General features: G+C 42.4%; 1 protein-coding gene across 1 annotated transcript in view; it reads right to left on the bottom strand.

Annotated features, from left to right (window-relative positions):
• thrb (thyroid hormone receptor beta) overlaps positions 1-4382 on the bottom strand; it is a 182163-nt gene extending 177781 nt beyond the window's left edge. Inside the window, exon 1 of the mRNA XM_068002949.1 lies at positions 3587-4382. The gene's annotated coding sequence lies outside the window, so the exon portion shown is untranslated. The remainder of the gene's footprint in view (positions 1-3586) is intronic.
• Between the last annotated feature and the right edge of the window lie 10666 nt (positions 4383-15048).

Here is a 15048-nt window from a genome sequence, read left to right as displayed (position 1 = left end):
CCTCGCTCCATTCAAAGATGGTTAAAGAGTTCGCAACTATATTCTTTCAACAGGCTCCATTTTTTAAAAAAAATTTGAAGCAACTGATTTTTGGAGTGCAGCATTAACAGAAATATTTCTGAACTCACTTCACACTGCATTATATCTGCCAATATAAGAAAGTCTCACCTATTAGTTCAAGAAATTCCATTTAGTTGGTTTTATTTAAGTGACTTTGATGTTCCAAGTATGACAGCTTTTTTTAAAAAAAACATGTTGTGTTTGTTTAACCAAAAGATGAGATCTCTCTCAAATGTTACAGCACACAGCAAAAGAAATTATTTTACATTTTCCCCCCACACTGAATTAAGAGTTGCTTAAAATACACAAGTCAAGCATCTCAAATAGATTCTCAGGGAGACTACCTTGGAATATAATCAAACCTTTTTGGATTTACACCAGTGGTTTACAAGTTTCCCATGCTACTGCATGTGCCCCCAAATACCACTTGTTTACCAACAGCTGTACATTTCCTTGCTGTTCCGATGAAAAGCCAAATGCATGCAGTGGATTTACTTCCTTCTCAGTCTTGGGGCTCACATGTATATTCGGAGAAAGCCATCTTGGTAAACTAAGTAATTGCATTATTTTATTTCAGGATGCTCAACTTTTCCACTTTTCTCATCACTGCACTCAATTCTGGCCTCATTTCCAAAGCATCCCAGTGCCAATAATAGGTCCTGTAATCATAGCCCCACATTTTCAACAGAGATCTCTGGACTTGAGCACTATCAATCCAAATTATGCTTAACATAGGATATCACAGTGATCTTCAAAAATAACAAAATTACACTCCATCTCCTGTGATAGGTCAGTAAGTGCACCATGTGGTGTGATTTTGAGCAACATACAGTAAGGAGACCTAGGCTCAGTCTCCGGTCAGTCCTATGTTAGCTTTCAGCCAGATAATAGTGGGGCAGTACTACTGGCTTCAGTACCCTGACTAGGAAAGGCTATCATCCAGAATTTCTGCTCCTGATCACCCACACATGAAGCATAGGCATCTGTTTCAACATCAGCTTACATGCTCTAAGATTTAGGAAAAACAAAGTGATTTAAAAAATAGAAAGCCACTTGGACAGGGTACGGGACAGCTGCCAGCACCACTAACTTCAGACGAGCAGAGAATTTGGATAGGGGGCAGAGAACAATCTACTCATAGCTGCAGTAATATGAATTATGCCTTCCACAACAATTAATAATTTGTAACACATCTTCATACAGTGTTGTCACTAGAATAATGCTGGGTAAACAAAGTATTTGTAGTTTATACATGCCCACTTGAACTGATAAACAGCCAACAGTATGACTGCCATCCAAACTTGGGTTGAGTATAATTGTGAGCTGTACACTAGGGTAAACTACCAAAGGTTACAGGCCTGTCACCAGTGGTGGGAGTCACTGAAGTGATCAATTATCACACAACACTAAAGCATATTGGGGCAAGATAATAAAGATGGGGCAAGATAAAAAGATTACACACTATAGGCTTAATGAGCAGAATCACATGTCCTTATTCAAGAAGCCTTGCTTTCAAGCTGCTTCTGTTGCCAGATCCCAATATTAACAACTTGCATATATAGCACACCTTTAACACTGAAGAATGTCCCATGGCATTTCAGAGATTTAATCTGATGAAAAAAATGTATGACTAGACAAAGATGATGTTGTTAGAACGGGTAACCAAAAGGTGGGGAGGGATTTAGGGAGCGAATGCCAGTGCGTGGAATGTAGGTGGTTGAAGGCACAGCTGCCAACAGTGGTGCGAAGGGGAGGAGCAATGCACAAGAAGCCAGAGTCAGAGGAATGGAGGGAATGGAGTGGTAGTTTGGGCTAGAGGAAGTTACAGCAATAGGGAGGGAAGAAAGTGTGAAAGGATTTAAGCACAAAGATGAGAATTTTAAATTGTAGGCATGAGACTGGAAGCCAATGTAGGTCAGCAAGGATGGTGGTGATAGGTGAGTGGGACTTGGTGTGGATAGGATACGGGCAGCAAAGTTGTGGATGAACTGAAGCGTACAGAGTGGAGAATCAGGAGAGCATTGGAATAGTCAACTCTGGAGCACCACTATTTATACTAGTGTCATTAGTCTGGTATGGGAGAGAAAAATCAAAAAACACTTAAAACCATGCATTTGGGTGTCCTAGTTTACTTGAGGCCCAGCTTTGTATCGAGCACTCTCACTTCTGGAAGAGGTAGAATTCATTATGAAATAATTATTTAATGTATTACACACTTAGATCAACTACTGATAGATATCTATTTCTCTCTCTACATACAACATCCATCTCAGGACATTCCAAAACACTTCTCAGACAATGAAGCACGATTGAAGTGTAGTCATGTAGGCAAACGTGTTAGCCAAATTGCTCACACAATGAGATAAATGATCCAATAATCTGCTTAATGGTGTTGGTTGAGAGATAAATCTCAGGACACCATGAGAACTTCCCTGCTCTTCTTCAAATGCTACCATGGGATCTTTTATGCCCACCCTGAGAGGTTTAATGTGCCATCCAAAAGAAGTCACTTCCAACAATACTCCCTCACTACTGCTCCGAGGGGCAATGAGGGAGTACCACGTTGTCGCTATTTTGTTTGATAACGCTCCTGTGAAGCGCCTTAGGATGTTTTACTATATTAAAAGGTGCTCTATAAATGCAAGTTGTTGAAGTGTCAACCTAGATTTTGAGCTCAAGTCTCTGGAGTGGGACTTGAACCCACAACCTTCTGACTCAAGAGGCGAGAATGATACCGCTGAGCCGAGGCTGACAATCACTGTTTATTCTGGCCAACCATCCAAGTCAACAAATTAATAATAGCGCTCAAAAAAAACAAACTGCAAATGTTGAAAACCAAAATCAACAAAAATACTGCAAATACGGAGGGAAGTAGTTAAACCGACCACTAGTCCAATGAAATTATTGTACGACCGCAAAATATGATGCATTTATTTGGCTTCTGACCGCTTTCTTCTGGCGGATATTTGTTTCATTTCTCCGCTTTTCAGCATTCCGTATACTAATCCAAGCCACATGCACATAACACGCGTAGAGACGGTATTTATGTATTCATTACACGTGAAATAAGCGTCAGTCATCACACCAGTAATAAAAAAAATGGTCAAACCCAGCGTCTAAATTGAGGTTTTAAAAAAAATGTACAGAAAATCGCACCCCTGCGATGTGCGGCACTGGATGGAATCTTTCCCTCAGGAAGGGCAATTTCAATCCAGCAAAAACTAAAGGTAGGTAGATGAAGGGAACCCGCCAACTTGACGTTAAGTTCTCTGCCCAAACACCTGAAAATGACCAATGTTTGTGTTGTGAACTGCAACGATAACATTTAAAATCTAACCCTTACAATTACATAGCTTCGTTTCCCCTCCAATGTTGCAGCACAATACAATGTTTCCATAAACTTCCCATTTCACAAACTGTACGTCCACACACAACACACACACACACAGCCCGACTATTCGCAGGGCATTCCCGAAAGGTAGGTGGTTTTCACCGGCTACGTGTCATTTTCACACAAGGTACTTACATGGAGCAGATTACATCAGTATTTTTCTAAGAAATCCACCTCTCAAATTCCCGAACACGCAGCGATGATCCTGGGTTGATTTGTGTGGGGTGGGGGGTTCCCTTTGCTTTTGGAGTATGAGGGGGCTGACAGCATTTCAGCAACCAAATTGTTTTAAGCAAACGCCCTCTGGTAGCGCTATTAAGAGCCAGAGAGAGGTTGGATTAAAACGAATGTGGGATTAAGCAGAGAGAGAGAGAGAGAGAGGAGGGAACTCGGAGCGGATCGAGAACGGGATCAATCCGGGATCGAGAACGGGATCAATCCGGGATCGAGAACGGGATCAATCCGGGATCGAGAACGGGATCAATCCGGGATCGAGAACGGGATCAATCCGGGATCGAGAACGGGATCGAGAACGGGATCAATCCGGGATCGAGAACGGGATCAATCCGGGATCGAGAACGGGATCAATCCGGGATCGAGAACGGGATCAATCCGGGATCGAACCCGGACTTCAATGTAACAAACACAGCCGAGTACGGGGGCCGGCGACGAACATCCCAGCCCGAGACATTCCATCTGGTGACCGCATCGCCCGCCCCACTGCCGTGCGTGTGAATTGAAAGCTCGGCTTTCACCAATTCCCCTCCTCAATCAAGTTCACTGCCAATAACCTGCACATACATGTTCATTTTTTTTAAAAAGCGACAACCCCCTCCCCTTCAACACCGACACAACGTTAGGCGGCCATTTAAAGATTATTTTTTAATTCCCCTCCTCACTATTACACTCTCCACTCGTCTAAAAAGCTCGTCCGGGTATCTAACTAACGCAATTCAATGTAAAGGCAGCTATTAAATCACCCGCCCGCCTCCCAAATAAATACCAGGGTATACGAGGGGGAGGGGGTTATTGCACGTCAATCAGACCGGGTGTTAATAATTAGCTGCCAGGCTCGTCTGGTTGAAAGTTGGGTTTCAAGTGCTTCCTTCCCCGCTTCAAGATTTACAAACATTTTGCGAAATGACACGCCCCAGGATTTTGCTTTCCTGTCACAAAGTCCAATATTCTGTATTTTTTCACCATCAAGCTACGAGTGGAAGGAAACGGTTTACCTCTAAACAGTGTGCAACGGCCTGGATTCCCGTTCCAGAACAGCACTGTCCTGAATTGACCCAGCAAAACAAGAAAGCGACCTTGAGTCCAGTGAAAATGAGTGAGCAGGACCCAGTCCCGATCGTGCCACCAGGGGGAGCAGCAGCAGTGTGGCATATGAGAGCGATCAAAAGCCAAAGCGTGTGGCCGCACAGCCACCAAGGCTGAAGGACGTACTAACATGCACCTGCATTTCCGATATGCGCTTCTAGTGGGCGAAGCTCCCTACTCGGAATGCAAAATTGCAAAATGACCCTTTCTAATTTTTGAAAACGTTGAACAGTATTTTGTTATAATACTGTTGCATGAAACACCATATTCTTTTACTTCGCCGTTTGCATCATGTTATCCAGTGATATATTCTATGGCTTACCTATTTTTTGCTAAAAATATACTTTTTTTGTGACTACTACATTCATTGAAGTGAGGTATGTTAGCAGTGAGCAATGGAATCTTTTCCACTTTTGGCAACCAGTGTCATGATCAAGAGCACACAAGTCAGGTACAACAGTCTAAATGCTCCTTACATTAAAAGAACCTCAGAAGAGCACCCATGGGTGGTTCTCTTCCATCCCTATACTTTTTTTTGTTTCATGTACTAAATTATGAGTACTTTGGTTTCAGTCTGCCAAAACTCGTTTCACTTAGGATCCTCATAACCATCAGAGAAAAGAAACTATAATTTATCACTCTGGGTAGTGTTCTAACCTACTGCATTCCACATTTTTCTTTTCGAAACAATTTTGAGCTTTCAGTTTTATAGATAAAAAACTGAAGATAATCATCTCACCCTTCTATTTTTTATGTTCATCAAGGTGAGGGTTGCTGATGAGGCATAAAACTCTTCTCACTTCCGTGTCTGCATTAAGTATTCCCAGGTTAGGTATAGAACAGTCAGATGCCCATGGAATAAAAGGGGCAGTGGGAGCATGGATACAAAATTGGCTAAGTGACAGGAAACAGAGAGTAGTGGTGAACGGTTGTTTTTCGGACTGGAGGAAGGTATACAGTGGTGTTCCCCAGGGGACGGTAATAGGACAGCTTTTTTTTTTATATATATCAATGACTTGGACTTGGGTGTGCAGGGCACAATTTCCAAATTTGCAGATGACACTATACTTGGGAGTGTAGCCAACAGTGTGGAGGATAGTAATAGACTTCAAGAGGACATAGACAGAATGGTGGAATGGGCGGACACATGGCAGATGAAATTTAACGCAGAAAAATGCAAAGCGATACATTTTGGCAGGAAGAAAGAGGAGAGGCAATATAAACCAAATGGTACAATTCTAAAGAGGTACAGGAACAGAGAGACCTGGGGGTATACGTGCACAAATCTTTGAAGGTGGCAGGACAGGTTGGGAAAGTGGTTAAAAAAGCATATGGGATTGAGGGCTTTATAAATAGAGGCCTGGAGTACAAAAGCAAGGAAGTTATGATGAACCTTTATAAAACACTGGTTCAGCCACAACTGGAATATTGTGTCCAATTCTGGGCACCACACCTTAGAGAGGGTGCAGAAGAGATTTACTAGAATGATTCCAGGGATGAGAGACTTCAATTATGTGGATAGATCGGAGAAGCTGGGGTTGTTCTCCTTACAGCAGGGAAGGTTAAGAGGAGATTTGATAGAAGTGTTCATAATCATGAAGGGTTTAGATTAAGTAAATAAAGAGAAACTGTTCCCATTGGCAGAAGGGTTGAGAATCAGAGGACACAGAGTTAAGGTGATTGTCAAAAGAACCAAAGGCAAAATGAGCAAAAACATTTTTACGCAGCAAGTAGTTATGATCTGGAATGCGCTGCCTGAAAGGGTGGTGGAAGCAGATTCAATTGTGGTTTTCAAAAAGGAATTGGGGAAATACTTGAAGGGAAAAAATTTATAGGGCTACTGGGAAAGAGCGGGGGAATGGGACTAATCGGATTGCTCTTACAAAGAGCCGGTACAGGCTCGATGGGCCGAATGGCCACCTTCTGTGCTGTAACCATTCTATGATTCTATGCAGAGTAAAGCTTCTTGTGCTCTGTCCAAACAACACACCTCAATCCCAACCTCTTGAAGAGAACCCCAGTTGCACTCATTGTGAAATATTTTTCATTTCCCACAGCTTGTGGCCTCTCTGAGTGAGATTTCAAATTAGAGCTGAAATAGGGCAGTTTTTTTGTTGTTGCTTATAAGCCCATGCCCACTAGGAACTGAATTGAGATTGGCCAAACTCATTTCATATCAGATCCTTTGGGCTGGCTTTTCCTTCAATTGGTGGGTTACCAAAAGGGTAGACTTCCGATCGCTGATATGACTCTGCTGCTTACCCACCCAGGTTTCCTATACTGGCCTTCGTTAGTTATGTGGGTGATATGACAGCGATCAAACTGCTGCCTGTTCATTTACCATGGCTGGGACAGAGGGAAATTCAGTGATACTGCTGCATTTAAAACATTGTAACTGATTAAATGAGTACTTTTTTTTTGGCAGGGAACAGCAGAACAGTGCAGTGATGAGTGAGGAAAGAGATGGGGAAGGTCTGTCAGCAGCAGGTAGGGTTCCACCTTTACTGATGCTTCAGTGGATGTCCTTCCTACAGAAATAAGGTCCAGAAGAGAATGTTTCCTAAGGACTGAGGGTAGGAGCCTTTATAAGCGGGTAGTCCATATTTTATGGAGGACGGTGGCAGAGGCAGTGAGTCCAACCTCTACTAATCCACAAATTGCCACACAGTTCAGGAAGAAGGTTAATGACCTTACAAGGTTGGCCAAGATAAGTGAAGGTATTGCCTTCATGGTCAAGCTACCTGGGTGACAGGAAAACTGTCCTTTTCACAGCGAACCTCCAGAAACAATAATGCATCATTCAAGCTCCGGATCAATATGAGAACTCTGATTACCTGCTGCAATGGAGTTTGCTAGTCTTGAAGGAATGGTGTTTAAATGGAGCCTGTCGCTACAAGTCTGATTATGATGGTATGCATGCAGGCGTATGAGTGATAAGAAGAACCATTGCCAGTCGAATTCTTTAACTCTGCATTCTCTCATAGCAAAGGAGAACGTAGCACATCACCAGCACCAAAGGACTGCTACTGCAGGAGGAATTCCAATCTTGAATATGTTAAGTCCGCACAAGGAGGAAGCTTTGCCACTCATAAGAGAAACAGGGAGGCTGTAGGAGATGGGGAAGTAGGAGGTGAGATGTCGAGGTCGGGTTATGAAAGGCAGGGTCAGAGGAATCACAGTTTTTTTTGCTTTATGTGGATTGTTTAAACTAATTTGGCAGGGGGATGGGCACCATGGTGAAACAGTAGAGAGGAGAAACAAGATGAACAGAGGTCTGGGAGGGACAAGTAGCACTAGAGTAAAGAATAGTTTAGAAATAGGCGGGATCAGACAGGGGGCAAGTGCGAGGCAGTCTAAGGTGAGTTTGGAGTGCATGTGCGTAAATGTATGTAACGTGGTAAATAAGGTTGGTGAGTTGCAGGCTTAAGTTGACAAATGGGACAATGATATAGTGGCAATAACTGAGACCTGGCTCAAAGAAGGGGAGGATTGGGTACATAATATTCCTGGCTACCAGGTATTTAGGAAATCTAGGGAAGGAAAGAAAGGAGGGGGGTGTGGCAGTATTGATCAAAGAAACTATTATAGCACTGGAAAAGGATGATATAATTGAGGGGTCAATGGGGTCAAAAATCTATTTGGTTAGAATTAAGGAACAATAGAGGAGCTATTACGCTACTGGGTGCATACTATAGACCATCAAATAGTGGGAAGGAGATAGAGGAGCAAAATTGCAGTCAAATTACAGAAAGATGCAAGATCTATAAAGCAGTTATAATGGAGGACTTCAATTATCTCAGTATAGACTGGGACAGTAATAGTGTAAAGGCCAAAGAGGGGGAGGAATTCCTGAAATGTATTCAAGACAACTTTCTGGAACAATGTGTTTCCAGCCCAACCAGAAAGGAAACTGTACTGGATCAAGTTTTGGGGAATGAAGTGGGGCAGGTGGAGCATGTTTCAGTGGGGGAGCATTTGGGGAACAGTGATCATAATATCATTAGAATAGTTATGGAAAAGGACAAGGAAAATCAAATGTGAAAATACTTAACTGGAGGGGGGGCTAATTTCAGTGAATTAAAAAAGAATCTTACCCAGGTGGATTGGAATCAAAAATTGGCACACAAAACAGAAATTGAACAATGGGAAGCCTTCAATGAGGAATTGGTTCGGGTACAGAGTAGATACATTCCTGGGTGGGGGGGGGGGAGGAAGGGGATCCAAAGCTAGAGCTCCCTGGATGGCTAAAGATATGGAGATTAAAATGAAATAGAAAAAGAAGGCTTATGACAGATGTAAGGTTTATAATACAGTAGAGAACCAGGCTGAATACAGAAAGTACAGAGGAGATCTATAAAAGGGAATAAGAGGGGCAAAGCGAGAGTATGAGAATAGATTAGCGGCTAACATAAAAGGGAAACCAAAAGTCTTTTACAAAAATATAAATAATAAAAGGGTAGTCAAAGGAAGAGTGGGACCGATTAGGGACAAAAAAGATCTTCTTGTGGAGGCAGAGGGCATGACTGAGGTATTAAATTGATACTTTGCATCGACCTTCACTAGAGAAGAGGATGCTGCCATTGGAGCAGTAAAGGAGGAGGTAGTAGCAATATTGGATAGGATAAAAATAGATAAAGAGGAGGTACTTAAAAGATTGGCAGTACACAAAGTAGAAAAGTCACCCGGTCCAGATAGGTTGCATTCTAGGTTACTGACGGAAGTAAGGGTGGAAATTGCAGAGGCTCTGGCCACAATCATCCTTAGATATGGGGACGGTGCCAGAGGACTGGAGGACTGCAAATGTTACACCCCTGTTCAAAAAGGAGAGAGGGATAAACCCAGCAATTACAGGCCAGTCAGCCTAACGTCGGTGGTGGGGAAACTTTTAGAGACTACAATCTGGGACAAAATTAATCGGCATTTGGAAAAGTATGGGCTAATAAATGAAAGTCAGCATGGATTTGTTAAAGGAAAATCGTGTTTGACTAACTTGAATGAGTTCTTTGATGAAGTAACGAAGAGGGTTGATGAGGGTAATGCGGTTGATGTGTATATGGACTTTCAAAAGGTATTTGATAAAGTACCACATAATAGACTTGTTAGCAAAATTAAAGGGACAGTGGAAGCATGGATAAAAAAATTGGCTAAGGGACAGAAAACAGAGAGTAGTGGTGAACGGTTGTTTTTCAGACTGGAGGGAAGTATACAGCGATGTTCCCCAGAGGTCGGTAGTAGGACCACTGCTCTTTTTGATATATATTAGGAACATAGGAACAGAAGTAGGCCATTCAGCCCCTCGTGCCTGCTCCGCCATTTGATAAGATCATGGCTGATCTGTGATCTAGCTCCATATCCCTTAATACCTTTGGTTGCCAAAAAGCTATCTATCTCACACTTAAATTTATCAATTGAGCTAGCATCAATTGCCATTTGCGGAAGAGAGTTCCAAACTTCTACCACCCTTTGTGTGTAGAAATGTTTTCTAATCGCACTCCTGAAAGGTCTGGCTCTAATTTTTAGACTGTGCCCCCAACTCCTAGAATCCCCAACCAGTGGAAATAGTTTCTCTCTATCCACCCTATCTGTTCCCCTTAATATCTTATAAACTTCGATCAGATCACCCCTTAACCTTCTAAACTCTAGAGAATACAATCCCAATTTGTGTAATCTCTCCTCGTAACTTAATCCTTGAAGTCCGGGTATCATTCTGGTAAACCTACGCTGCACTCCCTCCAAGGCCAATATGTCCTTCCGAAGCTGCGGTGCCCAGAACTGCTCACAGTATTCCAGGTGCGGTCTAACCAGGGTTTTGTATAGCTGCAGCATAACTTCTGCCCCCTTGTACTCCAGTCCTCCAGATATAAAGGCCAGCATTCCATTTGCCTTCTTGATGATTTTCTGCACCTGTTCATGACACTTCAATGATCTATGTACCTGAACCCCTAAGTCCCTTTGGACATCCACTGTGTTTAACTTTTTACCATTTACAAAGTACCATGTTCTATCCTTTTTTGATCCAAAGTGGATGATCTCACATTTGTCTACATTGAATTCCACCTGCCACAGTTTTGCCCATTCACCTAAGCTATCAATATCGCTTTGTAATTTTATGTTTTCATCTACACTGCTTACAATGCCACCAATCTTTGTAAACAATTTTACAACACCAAGTTATAGTCCAACAATTTTATTTGAAATTCACAAGCTTTCGGAGGCTTCCTCCTTCCTCAGGTGAATGTTGTGGACATTCACCTGAGGAAGGAGGAAGCCTCCAAAAGCTTGTGAATTTCAAATAAAATTGTTGGACTATAACTTGGTGTTGTAAAATTGTTTACAATTGTCAACCCCAGTCCATCACCGGCATCTCCACATCATGACCAATCTTTGTGTCATCGGCAAACTTAGATGTGAGGCTTTCTATGCCTTCATCTAAGTAGTTAATAAATATTGTGAATAATTGAGGCCCCAAGACAGATCCCTGCGGGACTCCACTAGTCACATGTTCGCTCAGAAATTACTCACTTGAGGATGCCGTTTCATAATGGTGTCCTCTCCAACCATCAACGAATCGATGGAGTAAGTTTGCACATGTGCATTAAAACCAGAAAATCGCAAATTTGCTCCCATTGGTTCGCCATCGGTTTGATAGGCCCGAATTAAAGAATCATAGAAAATTTACAGCACAGAAGGCCATTCGGCCCATCGTGTCTGCGCCGGCCAAAAATGAGCTACCCAGCCTAATCCCACTTTCCAGCACTTGGTCCGTAGCCTTGTAGGTTATGGCACTTCAAGTTCATAACCAGGTACTTTTTAAATGTGAAGAGGGTTTCTACCTCTACCACCCTTTCAGGTAGTGAGTTCCAGAACCCCACCGCCCTCTGGGGGAAAATTTTTTCCTCAACTTCCCTCTAATCCTTCTACCAACCACTTTAAATCTATGCCCTTTGGTTATTGACCTCACTGATAAGGGAAATAGGTCCTGCCTATCCACTCCATCTAGACCCCTCATAATTTTATACACCTCAATTAAATCTCCCCTCAGCCTCCTCTGTTCCAAAGAAAACAATCCCAGCCTATCCAATCTTTCCTCATAGCTAAAACTCTCCAGTACTGGCAACATCCTCGTAAATCTCCTCTGTACCCTCTCTAGAGCAATTACATCCTTCCTATAACGTGAATTAAAGGGCCAATTACACTAAAATCATAGAAATCATTAAAAATTCTTAAACTTACCCATCTGCTCGAAGATACTTATGCCACCAAAAGGTACGCTGGAAAATATCAGCCCTACGCGACTTTTCAAAAGCGCAGTGACTGTTAATGACTGCAAAACAACAAAAAATTAAATTTAAAAAACGTGGAATGTCAAATTACTCTTATTTTAATATTTTTTGATCATTAAAAAAAAAATTTAAAATTTAAAATTTAAAACATTTTTTAAACTTTTAACTTCTGTAATTTCATTAAATTAAACCATTTGCTTGGCTTTTTATAAGATATGTTAATTTTTTATTTAAACTAACATACAGAAGTTTATTTTAAATGAATGATTTGTGGGAGTGACTTCTCTTCTTGACAGATTCTGTGGGCGCGGCTTCCATTCCCACAGTCTCTATCGATTAGAAGGAACCTGCTCTGAAATCACAGCTCTGAACTGAAAAAAATTGAAAAGGGAGCAAGTGGACGTCGGAGACCACGAGGTAAGTTTTCTTGTAGTCTTTGTCTGCAGAATATGCGGACAACCTTGCCACGCCGGTCAGAGCAAGTTCCGGCCCGTTAATGACCTGGACTTGGGTACACAGTATAATTTCAAAGTTTGCAGATGACACGAAAATCGGAAATGTAGTAAACAACGTGGAGGATAGTAACAGACTTCAGGAGATCATAGACAGACTTGTGAAATGGCAGATGAAATTTAAAGCAGAGAAGTGTTAAGTGATACATTTTGGTAGGAAGAATGTGGAGAAGCAATATAAACTAAATGGTACAATTTTAAAGGGGGTTCAGGAACAGAGAGACCTGGGGGTGTACGTACACAAATCTTTGAAGGTGGCAGAACAAGTTAAGAAGGCTGTTAAAAAAGCATATGGGATCCTGGGCTTCATTAATAGAGGCATAGTGAACAAAAGCAAGGAAGTTATGCTAAAAGTTTATGAAACACTGGTTAGGCCTCAACTGGAGTATTATGTTCAATTCTGGGCACCAGAGAGGGTGCAGAAGAGATTTACTAGAATGGTACCAGGGATAAGGGACTTCAGTTATGTGGAGAGATTGGAGAAGCTGGGATTGTTCTCCTTAGAACGAAGAAGATTACGGAGAGATTTGATAGAGGTGTTCAAAATCTGTTTTTGATGGAGTAAATAAGGAGAACCTGTTTCCAGTGGCAGAAGGATCAGTAACCAGAGGACACAGATTTAAGGTGATCAGCAAAAGATCCAGAGGCGACATAAGGAAACATTTTTTTACCCAGTGAATTGTAATGATCTGGAATGCACTGCCTGAAAGGTTGGTGGAAGCAGATTCAATAGTAACTTTCAAAAGGGAATTAGATGAACACTTGAAGGGAAAAAAATTACAGGGCTATGGGGAAAGAGCACGGGAGTGGGACTAATTGGATAGCTCTTTCAAAGAGCCGGCACAGGCACGATCGGCCGATTGGCCTCCTCCTGTGCTGTATGTACTATTATACTATGAGTGTCAAAGTATAGCAGTGGCCATGCACGCAACCACAATTTCTTCAAGGAGTCATGTAAGTGTTTTGATAGCTAAACAAGCTTCTATGTTTTTGAAATCTTAGGGGGTGACTTGGAAGAAGACGCCAGCCACTCAGATGAGCGACCAGGCTCGACAAGATCCACAACTCTTGCCCTATCCTCACAACTCTCTCATGGCATCTTAGTTGCCCTAGCACCAGTCCAGATACACGCACTTGGGAGGAAATAGTCAGAAGCGTTTTTCCTGGGTGAGATACAGAGCACTGGCAAGCATGAGGACCTGGCAGTGGAAGAGAGGGAGAGTGCCAATCTACCACGGAGGCTGGAGAAATGACAACCTCTGGCAGAGGAGCCTAGTGACCATGTTTCCAGGTGCCCAGTCTTGAAAAGAACAATGATTTCTGAGTGTAGATCTCATATGCATAAAATGCATATAGTTTCCATGCATTTGTTTGAGATAATGAAGAAGTGAAAGGAGATCACAACATGTATCCACAACACATTGCAAGAGGTTTCTCACGACATACAAAGAGTGACAATACAGGGGATTTCTGCACCGATAAAGCACCTGGAGGAGCTTCTAAGAACATTAGTGGCTTCCACATCAGCTCCAATAGATGCGATGACAGTCAGCCCGAATACACCACTTTCACAGGGTTTCCAAGATTTGATTGGGACTATTTGGTCTGTAATGACACCAACCAGTAGCATATGAGCCTATGCCTTGCACCTGTATGTTGCACGTAGTGGTAACAGATGCTGTTGTCTCATGATAGCGATAATGTTCCTACTTCTTCAAAGCCCCCTTCACTGGCAGAACCAGAGGATCTTCCTGGCTCCCCATAACAATGCAAGAGAATGGCAACTGGAAATGGGTTCCTCAGGGACAGCAGCTTCACTGAGAAAGAGGGTCACCTCAGTCCTTGCCGGCATTGGTGGAACCTTCCCAGTCACCCACCTCTCAACCTTACATCACTCAAGGAGTACCTCATAGAAATAGTAAATTACAATAAGAAAGGTAGCTGGCACATAGTGGTAAGGAATAGTTGCAGTTAAAGTATAGGAAATGATTAGAAGCTTTTTGTAAATTTTGTTGTGGAAAGTAAGAATTGTTTGACCACGCAGATTTCAGAATTCATTTCAGTGCATGCTTGCAACTTAGTGGACTTGGATGATGACCTGTGAGAGTGTGGCTGCTGTATTTTGGAGGCAAAGTATAGATGCCTCTGGGAATGAGGGACTTTGTGAGGCAGTTGTGTGTAGAGTGGAGGACAGGCAGGGCAAAATTGAATTCAGTCTCTCAACTTTTATTTACTGAAAGCACTCAGCTATAAGTTACAACCTCCTTTCTCTGGCCGCAGGCTGATGGCTCTCCTGATCCATTGCCCTTCCTTTCTGTGCATCCTCTTCCTGATGTGGGGATGGAGAGCCTTCTCCTCCTTTGTCATCATCCTCTTCAGCTTCAGGAAGCTGATTATTTCTGCATAGTGCTATTATGCAGGATACAGCAGGCAAAATTGAATCTGAAGACTCTTGCTAGATAAGAACTTGAAATGAAAA

The sequence above is a fragment of the Heptranchias perlo genome, chromosome 2 (assembly GCF_035084215.1).
Source record: "Heptranchias perlo isolate sHepPer1 chromosome 2, sHepPer1.hap1, whole genome shotgun sequence".
NCBI lineage: Eukaryota > Metazoa > Chordata > Chondrichthyes > Hexanchiformes > Hexanchidae > Heptranchias > Heptranchias perlo.
Note: the sequence above shows the minus strand (reverse complement) of the source record. Positions and strands in the feature narration are given on the sequence as shown.